The 17,630-nt window shown below is 32.2% G+C and overlaps 1 long non-coding RNA gene across 1 annotated transcript; it reads right to left on the minus strand.

The window, feature by feature from the left end:
* Positions 1–13,961: 13,961 nt before the first annotated feature.
* On the minus strand, positions 13,962–17,291 carry LOC146999245 (uncharacterized). Its single transcript, XR_015039568.1, has 3 exons — positions 17,231–17,291; positions 15,995–16,060; positions 13,962–14,208 (listed from the first exon to the last, which is right to left on the minus strand). It is a non-coding gene; the product is annotated as an uncharacterized LOC146999245 (long non-coding RNA).
* Between the last annotated feature and the right edge of the window lie 339 nt (positions 17,292–17,630).

Here is a 17,630-nt window from a genome sequence, read left to right on the forward strand (position 1 = left end):
TCCTCCACGAAGGCATCCCTCCTTTCAGGAGCACGAGCCCACGTGGCAAGCCCTCATGTGCTTTGCCATAATTGAATAATCCAATCGTACCCAGAAGAACGAGCTGACTGCTTGGTTGGTTTTCGTGTGTTTTTTTCCCTAATGTGTAACGTGAATACGAACTAGTTTCCCTTATCAAGCCCTCCACGAAGACATTTCACCCCTTAGCCAAATAGTACTTTTGTGCTTTGCCATATTCAAATAACCTAACCTACTTTAGAAGATTTTATTTATTTTAAAACAGTCTATAGAAAAAGATTCTTAATGAAAAACTGAATGCATATTACAAATGAAGGAATTTAATTTAGAAATTTATAAATCTGATACATCTACTTCCTAAGCATTATCTAAAAAATATGAAAACCATAAGCTTAAAGAAAACTTCAATGCTTTATTGATATGCAACTTTCAATTTAACAATAGAAATGCTTTAAGCTAAACAGTCACATTATACCTGATTAGTTTAAGAATGAATGCTTCAAAAACGAAAGATACGATAAAAAATCTTACAATTATGAAAAGTTGTTGTAAATAAAAAATTCCATTGATACGAAAAAATAATAACTATGATATTATTTCATCACAAATAATGCCATTTATAGTGTTAATTTTAGAGCAGTGGCTGATCGGTAAAGACTGCTAAATACTGGTATATCGTCCCGAGTTTGTATCCAGACGAGCCCACCAGCGGCCGAGCGGTAAAGTCGCTGAACACTGGTAGTTCGGTACGAGGTTCGAATCCCACGAATTGGCTGTCTGCATGGGCGTTTTCGTGGTTTTCCTCATGTGTAACGTGTGTACGAGCCAGTTTCCCTTAGAAAGTCCTCCACGAAGGCATCCCTCCTTTCAGGAGCACGAGCCCACGTGGCAAGCCCTCATGTGCTTTGCCATAATTGAATAATCCAATCGTACCCAGAAGAACGAGCTGACTGCTTGGTTGGTTTTCGTGTGTTTTTTTCCCTAATGTGTAACGTGAATACGAACTAGTTTCCCTTATCAAGCCCTCCACGAAGACATTTCACCCCTTAGCCAAATAGTACTTTTGTGCTTTGCCATATTCAAATAACCTAACCTACTTTAGAAGATTTTATTTATTTTAAAACAGTCTATAGAAAAAGATTCTTAATGAAAAACTGAATGCATATTACAAATGAAGGAATTTAATTTAGAAATTTATAAATCTGATACATCTACTTCCTAAGCATTATCTAAAAAATATGAAAACCATAAGCTTAAAGAAAACTTCAATGCTTTATTGATATGCAACTTTCAATTTAACAATAGAAATGCTTTAAGCTAAACAGTCACATTATACCTGATTAGTTTAAGAATGAATGCTTCAAAAACGAAAGATACGATAAAAAATCTTACAATTATGAAAAGTGTTGTAAATAAAAAATTCCATTGATACGAAAAATAATTACTATGATATTATTTGATCACAAATAATACCATTTATAGTGTTACGAATTTGGCATTTAAATAATTAACGTTAGTTGAATTGTAAATTAAATGGTTTTATTTCCCGCGCAGTGCAGCGCGTGACGAATATTAAAAGAAAGCTAAGCCAGAAAATTGAAAATACAAGAGCGCATGCATTTAACATTTAATAAATATCTCTTTTTGATTTCGAGAAAGTTCCAGAAAGTTCTCGCGCGTGATTTAAAAATCTTATAAAAGGAGGAAAACCTCTCAGTTCGAGTGATAAAAAGAAGAACCTTCCAGGTGAGAGTTGGAGACTCCCTTTCCGGAAGGAAAATCATTGCCAGCGGCGTCCCGCAAGGGTCTGTTATTGACCCAAAATTATTCAACATCTTCGTTAGCGATTTACCCAACCCACTGAATGCTAAAACCCTGAAATATGCAGACGACACGGTGCTTTTATCGGAATCTAAAAGCCCCCAACTTGCTCTTACTAACCTATAGTTTCACATCAACATAGTAGCTGCTTGGTGTCAACTTTGGAGAATTAAAATTAATACCGCGAAATGTAAAATTGTCCAATTCCGTCGCTACAGAAGAAATGTCACTACGAACACGGATATCAAGATAGAGAATGATGTGATTCCAGTTTGCTCGTCCGTAAAGTACTTGGGAGTTACCCTAGAGGATAGGCTCACCTTCAAAGAGCACGTAACCAACCAAGTAAATAAAGCAAACGGAGTTTTCATGTCGCTTTATACTGTTATAGGTAGGAAATCGAAATTGAGCTTAAAAGCTAAACGCATGATCTATCTCACTATGATTAGGCCAGTTATGCTCTACGCCGCCCCAGCGTGGGCAATTGCCAATAAGACGGATAGGAGAAAACTAGAAGTCCTTCAAAACAAAATTTTGAGAGCCATCACTAACGCGCCCTGGTTTGTACGAAATAGCATCATTCATGCAGACTTGAAAATAAAGCCCATTCCTGAAAAAATCCTCATGGAGGCGCACAACTTTTTCGAAAAAATGGATAATTCTCCAGTGTACACCTAAGAGAACTCGGTAATTATGACCCTACGGTGGACAGCGTGGTGAAGAGACCTCGGTCATTTCACCATAATGCGCGGTGGTGATGTAAATAGTGTACATATGAAGTTGTGTTTTGTGCTCTATCTAACCTTATTTAACCAAGTACTGTGTTACTGCCACAATTGGCTATTTGCCTGGAAGCAGGCTAAAGACTCTGAATTAATTAATATGTGTTAAGGACTGTGTATTGTGTGATCTCACCACGTCCACTGCTGTGGTTCAACTCCTGATTCGCTGCTGGACTGCGCACCCTATCTCAGTAACCTTACGCTACTATCCTGACCGAATGCATCATGCATGGACTTGAATGCTGGATGATTTTGTTTTCCAAGTACTAATTTCCCAATTTTCGTATATTCAGCTTGACTTCGCCACGGAATGATTGCACCTTGTTCTAATGTCACGCCCCCGGGCGAGGTGCAGTAGCACCTTAATGTTCTAAAAACCGTGAATGGCCTTCATAGACTGCACAGATTGAACAGGTCAAAACTCAAAGTAGTTGTATACCTGAGGTGAATCAGAAAAAAATAAATAAATAAGTTCGAGTGATTTTAGTTAGTTTGTTGTTGTTTTAAGAGTTTGTTTAGAAAACTGCTCTTGTTGACTGTAGCGAATTCGCGGATTAGCTTTTTTTATCTGTTTTGAATTAAGTTCTCTTGAACGTTTGAGTAGTGAGAAGATAACTATTGTGATATATTGTGATACTGCACGATTATTTTAGGACATTTAATCATATTTGTTGTGATAATAATAAATTTTTGTTCATTTTTCATCGGACTTGTGCATTCATTTCGTAACGAACCCATACGCACGCAACAATTTTTGGTGTCAGAAGTGGGATTTGAATGCCAATAACAAGAACAATGGAAGAACAGTTCAGGTAGTTGATATCAGCCTTTGCCTCCTTTAAGGAAGAAATGAAAGCGGGACAAGAAGAAATGAAAGAAATATGGAAGCATGTCAGGAAAAGATGAAAGATTCTGTTAAAGATGAGATGAAACCGTTAAGGAAGAAATGCAAGCCGTTCAAGCTGGTCAAGAAAAGATTGAAGCTGGTGAAGAAGAAATGAAAAGAGAAATTACCTGCATAATAGAAAACAAGCTTGAGGCTATGGAAAATAGAATGAACATGGTTGAAAATAGAGTTGGAGAAATTGAAGAAAAGGTTTCTGCTGTTCAACAGCAAATCGAACAACAAATTGATGACAGAGTTTCTGCAGTTTCCAAAGAAGTGGATACTTTAAAGAAATTCGTAGCGACGGCAGGGAGCAATTCGGATGGTTTTAAATTTTTACCAATGCCTGCTCGTCCCTCTCTGAAACTATCTACATATGATGGCAAGACCTCCTGGCAAGTGTATAAGACACAATTTTCTATCGTTGTGGATGCGAATGGATGGGATTCCCAAACTAAGGCCCGTCATCTCGCCGCTTCTCTGAGAGCAGACGTTAAAATCCCGCCAACAGAAAACCACGGAAACATTCCAGGAACTCGCCACAGATGTTGAAAGGCTGTCCCATCTGCGTAATGGCAGACCGCACATTGAGTTGAACAGTGTTAAGCGAATTTCGCTTACTGCGCATGCTTGATGGTGTACCTTTGGCGCGGGAAGAAATATTGGCGACTAAGCAACCCTACGCTAGCTTCTTCGTGATCTCCATGGCTGTCGATTGTGTTCGAGTGATGTTTACAACTACAATGTTGTGGAACTTTGTTTATTAGTTATTTTAACGTCCATACCGATTGCACTTGCTTATTTTTCTACTATATATTTCATTTTAATTTGTCAATAACAATACATTTAATATTTGTTAACATATGTATTAATTGTGCATAATAATTCGTTATTTAGATTAATTTGTTTACATGTTATAATTCAGTAATGTAAACTGGATTTTCTCGCTTAGTTTGTTAGCGTATATTCGCGCTTTTATTTTCTCATTTCAAAGAATTTAATAAACAGCATTAAAGAATTGTAAAATTTCTTCAGTGTTATTTACAAGCACTTGCTATATTCCTCAGTGTTTCTTTATATATGTACGAATGTAACGTATGGTAAATCCTGAATTGCTTTTATTGCTTAAAAGTATAATGAATAAATTTTTAAATAATATATCGTAACTTTCAGTCTTTTTCTGGTTTAAAATTTGTACAGTTACAAAGGAATGTGCAGAATTTCATAAGTATTACATCTTACATTTTGAATGCAAACACTGCTTCACATCATTTTGTAATAATGATTTAGATCTTATCTCTCTATGCCTGTATCAGTTGTTTCATCGGATTATTTATCAATAATTCCTGGTAGAATTAGGAATATATATATATATTATTAGAAAAGGTTTTTCCTCTATCATCTCCAAGGAACAGAAATTTAATTAAAGTGATGAATTATTGGAATGAATTTTAGTCAGTATTTCAAGTTATTTAGAATTCTACTGCAGTGAAAAATATGTTATTTAGATTTCTGTTTCATTAAAAATTATTTAAAAGCTGTGTAGAAATATTATTTTGAAATGTAAGAATTTTAAGTAGCAGAATTAAAAGTATTTAAAAGGTAGCTATTGTCATTGATCATAGATTAATTGACTTGGTTTGTTTCCCTTGATAAAAGGGAAGACGTCAGTACATAAACAATATATTTTTTTATTCTGGGGGGTTAACATTGTTATTAATGGTGATATAATCAAATAAATAACAAAGAATCTTTGCAAATGAAACGTATTTTACCATTTCTTTGAATTTAGATATTTTTTCAAATATTCCAAGCATTTAAAAGAAATATAGTTTACATATTATGTAACTGTGGATGTATTTCTATTTCCTGAAGTTCTGAATATCTGCAGAAACACCTATTTCGGTCTATGATTTAGATGCCTTAGAAAGTTAAGAAATAAATTTTTTTTAAATATTTTGAAATTATCAACAAATTATTTTATATTAATAAGAAATTGATACTTTTGTAATTCCCCCCAAAAATTCTTCAAGACTGGCAAATGCTTCCAGAAATTTTAGTTGTACATAAATTTGATTCGTCCCCCCCCCAAGTACATGTGACGAATATGGACGTACGTGTGATGAGTACGTTCCGTTAGACTTTGTGATTGTTTTGTGTCAACTATACTTGTTGCCAAAATTTGGTCTTTATGCATATATATAATGTATACAACATGCATGCAAATTTATGATGTGTGTGATCATGGGAAAGCCTCGAGGCTATCTGCCTAACGGAAGCGACGTCTTCATGGAGGACTTTCTAAGGAAAACTGGCTCGTATACACGTTACACACGGGGAAAACCACGAAAAGCCCATGCAGCCAGCCCATTCGCGGGATTCGAACCTCAGACAGAACTACCAGTGTTCAGGAACTTTACCACTCGGCGGCTGGTGGGCCTGTGCAAAGTTATGATAGCTGTTAATTTATCATAATTGACTAAACATTACGAATACTGTTTCTCTTTCAAGATACGTACTTTCAGTTGTTTTCATAACAACTTCTGCATTTATTTAGAAAAAATTCTGTTGATAAAATACTACACACAGAAATATTTTTAAAATGATGTTTAAGAATGCTGTTGATTTTTCAGAGACACAGTAACAATTTAACTGGTTATAAACTTAACAGAGCACAGATGTTGAACAGAAAAAAGATTGCCATTAGAAATGCTTAAATGCCAAATTAAAATATTTGATCATAAAACAAATGTAATTACAGTTAACTGATTTTTGAACTTGAAGACTGATTATCAAAAATAAGTTAATGTTTATTAAAAGAATTTCATGAAAACAACCTAATTTTGAAGTACAATGAAAATAGTAGATTTTACTTTACCAAAATAGCTTAGTACGATGATTTTGTAAATGTATTCTTTATATTTATTTATGGGAAATTCACAGAATGTAACATATATTATGAATATAAAGGTAAATTTTTTTATTTTAAACTATTGCTAATTAAATTAAAAATAATTTACAAAAGTTTGAATATTTGGTGTAAAATTCGACTTTTCATTATTAAGATTAAAAGCCCTTTCCACTGATTACTTTTCTTGATTTAACGAATCTCCTTTTGATCTTTCTTACACCTTATAAGAGTTTCACCCACTTTGGCAATATATACTGTGTGAGAATTCTGGAAAACTTAAGCGACTTCTCGTTATGTTTTGGAAATTACAACAGAGGTTTGGAATAGGTATAAAAAACGCTTTTATAAACTCAGACAAATTAACAGAGTGCACAGCTTATTAAGACATAATCAGCCAGCATTTATGGCGTAAATCAAAAGTAACGAAATGAATTTAAGTAAATTTTAGTTAGCCCAAAGGCTACACAGACAGAAAATGCACAAATTGTCTCAGATATAATATTGGCATGATAAGCTAATGGCGAGAAAAATGCAATGCTGCAGATAACCTGCTCCCAAGGAGAACCCAACTAGTAATGTGGTCTTCAAGTAGATTCTTCGTTCTGATTCTACTAATTAAAACCTCTTCCTTTAAATACTACTGCTTTCTATCTCATTTGAATACACTCAAAATTAGTATTCTGGCAGGAAAATGGAAAGCGAGAAGAAAAAGCTAATTAACATAAAATAACTGGTTAATAAAAATAAATGAATACTCTACAACCTCAATTCACCACTTTAATTTAGCCATTTTCATTTTTATGTAGCCTGTATGTCGAAATATACATTTGTTTTGCTGATAATAAACTTAATTCTTTCATTTTTTACCCGATTACATAACATCACATGCAACAGCTGTAAATATGAAAAACACATGTATATACCTAGCAGTATGTTAATTTGTTTTGAATATATGATGTCTGTCATCTACAAAAGAAAACTGTAAACTTAAAATATAAGATGTGAACACAGGTCTCCTGTTGGATAATATAAGAAAGTAACACTTTCTGGTATTATTATTTGTAGGAGCTAAGGTCCTACAAATAATAAAAAATAATAATTAAAACCAAATACTGTGTGGAGAGTAAAAAGCATAACGCAAAAACTTGGTGAAAAATTAAATCCCATTCTGTATAACAATATATGCATTTGACATTATTAGGTATTACTAATTAAATTAACATTTTAATACTTCAATGAAATATCAAGAAAATGAGAAAATATTATGAATACTACTTACTGTATGATATTAATGTAGAATTTGACTTGATTCACAGCATGAGAGCACGAAGTAATATTTAAATGGTTTATTTAATAGGAAGAAATAAAAGTAATTAAGAAAAGTATATAAAGATGAAGTTAACGGTATGCAGGATTAACATAATGATGTAGTCCTTTTACACCTAAAGGCATAACATCAAAAGCACAATCTAAGTTCATAAACTCTTGAAGACGTGTGAGCCGTCTGCTCACGTCTGCCCTCCGCTCTCGTCCAGGTCTCAACGCTGTCTGGAATGATTCTTACTGTGCTGGGCTGTGATGGTATACGGATGACGTCATAACGGGCAATTCTAATTCAGCATTGGACGTTATGATTTCCCACAGCTTCGGCCAGCCTGAAGAGGCATCGTCCTCGACGTCTGTTGAATGGACATCACTATCATGTACCTGCAAAGATAATAATAATAATAATAATAATAATAATAATAATAATAATAATAAAAGAGTATCAGGTCCTTAGGCTTTGAGCTGATACAAACATCAAATCAATTTGACCATGGCTTCATATGGTCAGCCGCAGTAGATGTCAAATTTGGTCCTTCATGGCATCCTACTTTCTCGACTTCATATCTGTCATTTGGTCTTACAGCTATGATTTTATACGGTCCATGAAATTTAGGTCGTAGTTTCAAACCAGTCCCATATTGAGTTCTCTGAATGACTACCAAGTCGCCAATCTTGTACAGTTTCGGTTTCTTACGTTTCTTGTTGAATTGTTTTCGATTCTCTTCTTGTATCTTCAAAATGTTGTTTTTAGCATCTTCTCTCATCTCATCACGTTCTTGTATCAATTGCTTTAGATATTCTTCATTCAATATTTCACTAATTCTCAGATCTTCTGTATTCTTCATTTTCGTGCCTATGAGAAGCTCAAACGGTGAATATTTCGTACTTCTCGTAGTCGTACTGTTGATTATCCTCTGAATATCTGGAACATACTTAAACCATTTCGTTGAATCTTCATGTGATAATTTTGACAAAACAGGAATCAAAATTCTATGAATTCGCTCAATTTGTCCGTTACCTCTTGGAATACCGGTAGTAATTTTGACATGTTCTATTCCTTCTTCAGTACAATACGCTGAAAATTCTTTCGATGTAAAGGCACTACCTCGATCTGAAATGATTCTGGCTGGATTTCCAAATACAGTCTGTTGTTGCTTCAATTTTGAAATAACTTCTTGCGTAGTTGGTGATTTCACTGGATAGAACCAAGTAAATTTCGTAAAAGCGTCGACAACAGTTAGAATGTGTTGGTATCTCTTGTTCGTCGATGGAAGAGGTCCAATAAAGTCGATATGATACGTACTCAAGGGAACGCTTTCTTTCGGTACAGGATGAAGAAATCCTTCTGCTTTTCCTTGCTTCTTGTTGTACGGTATACATTCTATACAGTTAGCAATTGCTTTCTCAACTTTACATTTCAGTCTGGGAATATAGAATTCTTGCTCTACGGCATTCACAGTTTTATCTACAGCAAAGTGATCTTTTTTATGTACCTTCTGTATGATTTCGTTCTGTAGGGATTCTGGCACTACTAGAAGATCTTTACCATTTTCAAATTTGTACAAAATATCATTTCTCACGAAGAATCCATTTTCTTCTCCCTTCTCAACTAAATTCTTTATCAATTTCACATGTTCATCTTCATTCTGTTGTTGTGCTAACCGAATTTTCTCAGTTACATCGGATGTGTATGATGTTAAAATTAGAGCATTTCTACTTAAAGCATCAGCATGTTTCATTTGGCTTCCTGAAGATGTACAATTTCGTAATCGAATTCTTCAATAAACATTGCCCATCTTGCAATTTTAGGAGTTAAATCTTTCTTATCTAAAGTTTTCTGAAAAGCACTACAATCAGTTACAATTTTGAATTTAGTCCCTAACAAGTAGTTTCGAAATTTCTTCAGAGCTTCTATTACTGCAAGGGCTTCTAATTCGTAACTACAGAGTTTCTCTTGCTGCGGTGAAGTCTTCTTACTCATATACTGGATTGGGTGATAATTACCATCATCAGACAATTGGAGTAATACCGCACCAAAGCCTTGACTACTAGCATCAGTATGAAGTTCTAATGGATATCCTTGCCTAAATATGCGTAGAACAGGTGCCTGAGAGAGAATTTCTTTTAATCTGCAAAAAGCTTCCTGTTGTTCGGAATCGAACTTAAAACCAATACCTTTTCTAAGCAAGTCGCTAAGAGGTTTAGCTATTTTAGCATACTGAGGAATGAATTTACGAAAATATCCCATTAGTCCTAAAAACCTTTGTAGTTGTTTACAGTTACGCGGTTGTGGAAAGTTTCGAACAGCAACAGTTTTGGAAGGTGATGGTCGAATAGTTCCGTTTTCAATTACATGTCCCAAAAATTCAATTTTACGTTTTAAGAATTGGCACTTTTTGAAATTTATTTGTAATCCATACTCCGAAGCAGTTTTGAGTACTCTTTCTAATTTGTCTAAACATTCAACTTCATCATTAGCCGGTATGACTATATCATCCATATAAATAATTAATAAACCTTCATTTAACAAGTCACGAAATACTGAATAAATATATCTTTGAAAAACATTTGGACTAATACATAAACCAAAAGGAGCTTTAAGAAATTCGTAGATACCATTATGTGTTACAAAAGCGGTATATTTGGTGCAATTTTCATCTATGTCTACATGGAAAAAGCCATTTTTCAAACCTAGTGTCGTGAAGACTTTTGACTGTTCTAAACGATCAAGTACTTCCGGTATTAAAGGCAGTGGAAATTTGTCTTTAATAATCTTCTTATTTAATTTCCGATAATCTATACATAAACGTTTCGAATTATCACGCTTGTTACACAAAACAATAGGCGCCGAATAATTAGAATTGCTAGGCTTTATTATGCCCTCTTTTAACCATTCCTTAATTTGATCGTCAACAACTTTTTGTTCCGCGAAAGACATGTATCTTCTATTTTGACAGACAGGAATATCATCCCATAAATTTATTTGCATCTTGAAGTCAGATTGTCTATTTTTCCGAGGCTGGTACGAATTAATTAAATTACACAGTCTTTCTTTATGTTCTACATTCGAAATATGCGATAAATCAATCTCGTTGACAGAAATAGCATTCACCAGATGTGAAAGGTAATTAAACGTCGCGCTACTTCCGCTTTCGGGACTTTTGTTTACATTAACAGAGACGCCAGACGATTGCGAAGGATCATAAACATTCTTCAATGACATAGCAATATTCAAATTTCCCATAACGCAACGAACGTTAGAATTTCGATATGACGCAGCAGTTATCAAGTTTACATTATTTTTATTCCGATGAGAAATTATTTGAAGGCCATTCTCGGTAAAAGAGAAGTTAAACTGACTCAATACATCCAAACCTAATACAATTTGATTACATAACGACTTAACAACATAAATTTTCGTACGAAGTGAAAAACTATCAATTGAAATATCAGAAATGAAAAAGCCGATGGGGTACGTTTGCTTTGATTCAATTCCGTTTAATGTGATATCGCTACAATTTAAATTAGGAGAACCAATCTGCTTGTGTAACTCTACGCTGCATATCGTTACATCTGAACCAGTGTCAACTAAACTATCAACTAAATGATTATTTATTCCTACAGTCTTCATAATTCTATCCTTGTCGGAAATTCTTTGTAATAAAGCTGCTTGATGTGTCTCGGGGGTCTGCTCTGGACAGTTCGTTGAATAATGCCCGAACTTCTTACATTTTATACATTTTACACCCTTCGATTTGTTTACACAATGCTTTGAATAATGCCCAAATTCCCGGCAATTAAAACATTTGACCTTATTAACGTTAGATTGATTTCGGTTAGATGAGGCAGGCTTACTTCTATCTTTAACTTGAGTGTCTACTTTCGGTTTCGGATTTTTAAACTTATCTTTGTCCGATCTCATTTTATCATAAATTTTAAGCCTTTGTTTAAATTCAGATATTGTTTCGCAACCATATAGTATAGTTTTCCTAACCACCGAATCGGGAATACCATCAATAACATATTTAATTAATGAAGCATCTTCAATGTTACCTCGCGAACACATTTCTTTCATTTTCAAAAAATACTCATCTAAAGATTCATTAGGCATTAATTTACGTTTACATAACATTTCATGCAATTCAGCAGAATTAAAAGCTTTACCATATTCAGATTTCAAAAGCTTTTTTAACTTACACCAGTCATTAACTTTAGGTTCGCTCTGAATAAATAGTTTCGCTTTACCTTTTAACGATCTTTTAGCAAAAACTAATTTATGTAAATCACTCAATTTCAAAGAATTTATAACATCTTCAAATTCATCAATCCATTTATCAACATTTTCATATGCATTACCAGAAAAAGGATTAACAATACTTTTAATATCAGAAAAACTAAGATGAGGTTTAAAATGATCTTGAATTGGAAGCTGCATACTGTTGTTTACTTGAGACTCATTAAAACCAGGATTGTCTCTTTGATTATCAAGCATTACTTCAGAAATTTTATTAATAGTTTCATCTTCAATATCACTATTTTCTTCATGCAAAATATTTTCAAATAATACAGATAAATCACATAGGAAAGAGACAATTCGGGTTACGACTTCCGTTTTTAAACCTTCTGAATTTATGCATTGCAAACTTTAATTAACTCATTCAAAGTAAAACTATTCTGCACTGTATCTATTTTCTTATTAAATTCTTCAGAATCTGGTTTAAATATAAAGCCAGAAAATTCACGTAATCTTTTCCGGTTATTTCGATCTCCATCAGTATTAAAAATAAGCTTATGCAAACTTTTGATTTCAGAACTTTTACTGTTCTTTAAAGCTGCTTCCAATTCTGGAATTTCTACTAACTTCATATTGGAAAGAAAGTTTTGTACTCACCCGACAGATGATCGTCGTCAATAAGGGTAATCCACGCTTTATACGAGTAATCCAATAAATTGTGACAACAGTTCCCTCAGTTCACAGTTCAAAGCACAGTTCTACTACTCGCACATTCTGGAATTCGAGGCCGCACGGTTGGTCGCCATATTTTTTTGTAGAATTTGACTTGATTCACAGCATGAGAGCAAGAAGTAATATTTAAATGGTTTATTTAATAGGAAGAAAGAAAAGTAATTAAGAAAAGTATATAAAGATGAAGTTAACGGTATGCAGGATTAACATAATGATGTAGTCCTTTTACACCTAAAGGCATAACATCAAAAGCACAATCTAAGTTCATAAACTCTTGAAGACGTCTGAGCCGTCTGCTCACGTCTGCCCTCCGCTCTCGTCCAGGTCTCAACGCTGTCTGGAATGATTCTTACTGTGCTGGGCTGTGATGGTATACGGATGACGTCATAACGGGCAATTCTAATTCAGCATTGGACGTTATGATTTCCCACATTAATTTTTTGAAAGTGAGCTAATTAATAAACAAAGACCAAAATATATAATTCCATATTGCTTAAGCTGAAGTCTACTTCATCCTATTATATCATCATTAGTTATAAGGGCAGAACATAGCAGTCTTCACCTTGCAAAATCCATGAGCAACATTTTAATAATATAGGAAAAGTTCATACAATGGCCAGTAGCTGAATTGAATGAAATGAGTATTTTAAATTTATAATTAAACATATTTTAAATTTGCTAGAAATTTAGGGACATATAATGTTTAAATATTTAAAGTTTCGGAGGAAACTATTTAAAATGTCTTCTTTTTTGGGGGGCGGGTTGCTTTAATTGCTTATGTGTTACAGATTTCAGCTATATAATCTCATAAATAGCATTTAAAGATTATTTTTTTTAACCCAGGCAGATTATATTTCCTCGTATGAAGTTATTATTCAAAATGTATTCACTGCCATACTTATTCATTACTATTCAAATACTAATAAATCGCATAGTAATACAATATTCAAATATTAATAATTAAATCCTTAAAAAAATGTTCTATATTAAAAGGTAGAACATTTTAAAATGCCCAATTGAGCAGTATTTTTTAATCTTAAAATACGTCACTGTTGTATTATTTTTCAAATTCGTTACTAATATACGAATTAAGTAAACTCAAGTATTATTTAGAATCGAGGATTAGTGATGTGGGTGTTTTGAATGTTCAGGGTTTTATGGAAAAGTACTATTGAATGGTAAATAAAGGTTTATTAAAATTCAAATACAGTAATTCAATGATGTAATATACACATATAATTAATATGTACAACAAAAGATTATTGTATGAAATGCATAAGAGAGCAAAAAAATGAAAACATATACATGAATTTACAATAACATAAGCTGCAAAATAAACAGAATACAGGAATATTCACATAAATTTACAATAATATGAAACAATTAAGTGTTATGAGTAAGTTAAATCTTCATTTTCATTGTTCTTTTAATATCTTGTGTTGGTGGTTGGCCTGCACCCATTCTTTGAGTGATAATCTCTGTGGCACTTCATCAAAGCCTATATTGTTGAAACAAACATTACCAAATGCTAAGTTGTAATGACATTAATACATGTATCATAACAAATACACAATGAAAATTAAGAAAATGTTAATGTACTAATATTTCTTTTTTCAGTAGTATTAATTCTTGAAATATCATAAAAGAGGAATTAGGCATTTTTTATTAAACATTCAATTATACATCTACCAATTTCAGTGTTATAGTAGCACCAGGATAACTATGCGAGACACACTAATCCCCTCGAAGTTTTCTGATATACAAAATAATTTTGGCAGTAACTTGTAAAGGCTAAAAAATATTATCAAAAAGATACAATTCTTAAGTAATTACATATATTTTGCAGAAATACTTCGGAACTGTTTGAGCTGGTATTCGTGAGAATCCTCGAGTAATTTTTTAATTGCAGAATAATTGAATTGAAAAACAACAGAATGCAACCAAATTATATTATTAAGTATTCTTTCATTTCACTTTCTAATGCATGCATAATAGCATTAATTAAGAATTTAATAAAAACATTAAAAATAATTATATGAAGAAAGATCTCTAAAATTTCAAAATTGCATATAATTAAAATCTAGTTTAATATCCGCAATACGTTTTTAACTCATTATATTTTCATAAATTTAACTTTGCAATCTATGACGAATTACAACAAAACATACTTTATGACAAAAGAACATGAACTTCCAGACTAAATATAATGTGCATCATTTAGTCTGATATTAAAAACTATACAAAAAATTTCAAAACACATGATATTTATTCTGTTGCAGAAGCACACTGTTTATTTTTAATGTATATAATAATAAGCAAAGATGATATGTGTCAAATTTTCAGTTCTATAATTTTTATATCTAATATACAGTGCACTATTATGCTAATAAGCAATCTTTATTTTCAAATTCTTGCATTATATGTTGGTGATTATGGGTGGTTTTTTATTCATCTGTTTTCTTATCCGTCATTGCAACTTCACTAAGACTGTTAATCAAGGCTCAAATGTATCCCTGCCTCCCGTAATTTTAAAGAAATATTTTAAGGAAAGATAGGTTAAATTACATAATAATTATATGTACTTTGCTTGCGCATTTACAGTCAGACATAATACTCAACAACTAAAAATGAATGAAATGTGCTTGAAAATGCCCAAGTGGGATTTGAATGGCTTCAATAACATACTATACTGGAAAAGTAAATAAAAGTATTATAAAAATATTGTTCCAATTCTAAATAATAGTTGTGTAATAAAAGAACATTTTAGATATGATATTAACTAATTATTTTTTAAAATTTTATCTCTTTGACTTTTAAAATGAAGGTAATGTTTCTGATTGATATTATGCGAAAACCTGCTACTCTAAATCTAAAAAATGTTCCCAAATTTCACACATCTGCAAAAAACTAATAAGGTCAACAATGCCTGATTGACTGAATTTGTTGGCAGATAATGATTCAAATCTGAATATAAGAGACATGTAAATAGTATAAAAGCACACCAAATTTATATCAGTGTGCGAGTCATCGTATGTGTGAATGAGTGCTTACTATAAATGAAGTATAAATCTTACTCTGAACTACTTAGTATACTTATGCACTAACTTTTGCATTTTCTTAATTCATATATTTAATTAGCATTATTACAAAATTAAATAATGTCTGTAATAATTGTAATTTAAACAATTACATTTGAAGTTTCACCTCTTTCATTAACTTCATTAGCAAAGCATACAATTAAGTGCTTCACAGTATTATTAACTGTAACTCAGACATTTACTTACATCTTAACATTCCACTTCCAGAAACAAAGGTTAAAATTTTTCAGCTGACATTCACTGTGCCAATGCCTGAAATTAAAATCATTTTACAAAAATCTTTAAAATGATGATTCAAGTATTGAAAAATCATAGATTATAACATGGTCATGCACACAAAATATTTTATTATTTTTATATCAATAAAATGATATGTTGTTCTGTGCTGAATTACTTATTTAACACGAGAGTGTGAACGGTTGTGAAATCACATCAAAATAATAAGAAAAGTTATAAAAAATGAAATAAGGGGTTATTGTATTTAAATTTTACTATTTAGTTAAGAATGATTATTTACTAACTGTAATTCATACATTCATCTCTGGTACAGACTTTCTACAAATTATCTTTCGCTACTATAGTCTGTATAATCAGCTTGACAGGTACAAGCAAATGATGATTGACAGTCGTAATTATTATCTTGCCTTCCTGCTACATGTGCAGTACATGTACATGTTTTCCTATAACTTTCATAATGGCATACATACTTTTCACTGCAGAAACATACAATTTTATGAAGAACTAATTTGCAATAATATATAGAACGCATTAAAACAATCTAAGCATACTTTACAAAGTGCAATGTTATGTAATCGTTGACGAAAAATTACATACATCAAAATATACTTTATTGTTGACTTTAATATTACTTTAGGGTTATTAAAATCATCATCAATTCCTACATACTGTACAATCATTTGCCTTTTAAAAATATAACTTGTTACATTTAATATTTCATCAGATTTTTCTATTCAATAGATATTTAATAATATTAGGAGTTAAGTAAATTTAAACCAATTATATTTTATTTTTACCAATTCTTTACAGTTATACCACAATTTGTTACATTACTTTATATCATATTAACTTCAATCAAAACATTTCAACATATTTTGAGATAAAAGACCCAAGTACCTTGCATCAGTTTTACCTGTGATAAAATTATGCTCGAAATACTAATAGTTTTCTTCTTGAAGTTTCTTGAAAATGATGTTTCTTTTCGAAAAAATTAGAACAGTAAGGAAACAAATCAATCCTTAAAACTTTTTTTCTTAATGTTACATTATAAAGAAATTTAGGAAATGTTAGAAAAAGTTATTGAACTGTATGTGTGTTAAAAAAGATGATACTGTGACATAGTACATAAACATACTTGCACTTATAACATATCAAATTTACTGAAATGGGCAAATATATACATACCTGAAAGCAATCTTGCAATAGCATTTGGTTTGGAGCTCTTGCGCTATCCGCTGGGGCATTTATATTTACGCTGAACCCATTTTTTGCACTCTTCAATCGAATTTATACTTTGATCGTATCATTAAGCTTTCCAGTTGTTGGAGCAGTACAGTAAAAAATTGTATTTTAGTACAGTAATTACTATACATTTACATTATACTCTACAAAGATTTAAACGTCAGATTTGTTTACAATCAGATGGCGGTACATCTACCATATACCGTATTTATCCTCCTTTCAAATCGCGCCAACATAGTAATTACGCCAAATTTTTTTTCTGGGCATGCGCAGTATGCGACATTCGTTTAACACTGTTCAACTCAATGTGCGGTCTGCCATTACGCGTCCCATCTCGCCTTTT

The sequence above is a fragment of the Stegodyphus dumicola genome, chromosome 1, assembly GCF_044657685.1.
Source record: "Stegodyphus dumicola isolate Sdum_Otavi_A_Nest chromosome 1, ASM4465768v1".
Lineage (NCBI taxonomy): Eukaryota > Metazoa > Arthropoda > Arachnida > Araneae > Eresidae > Stegodyphus > Stegodyphus dumicola.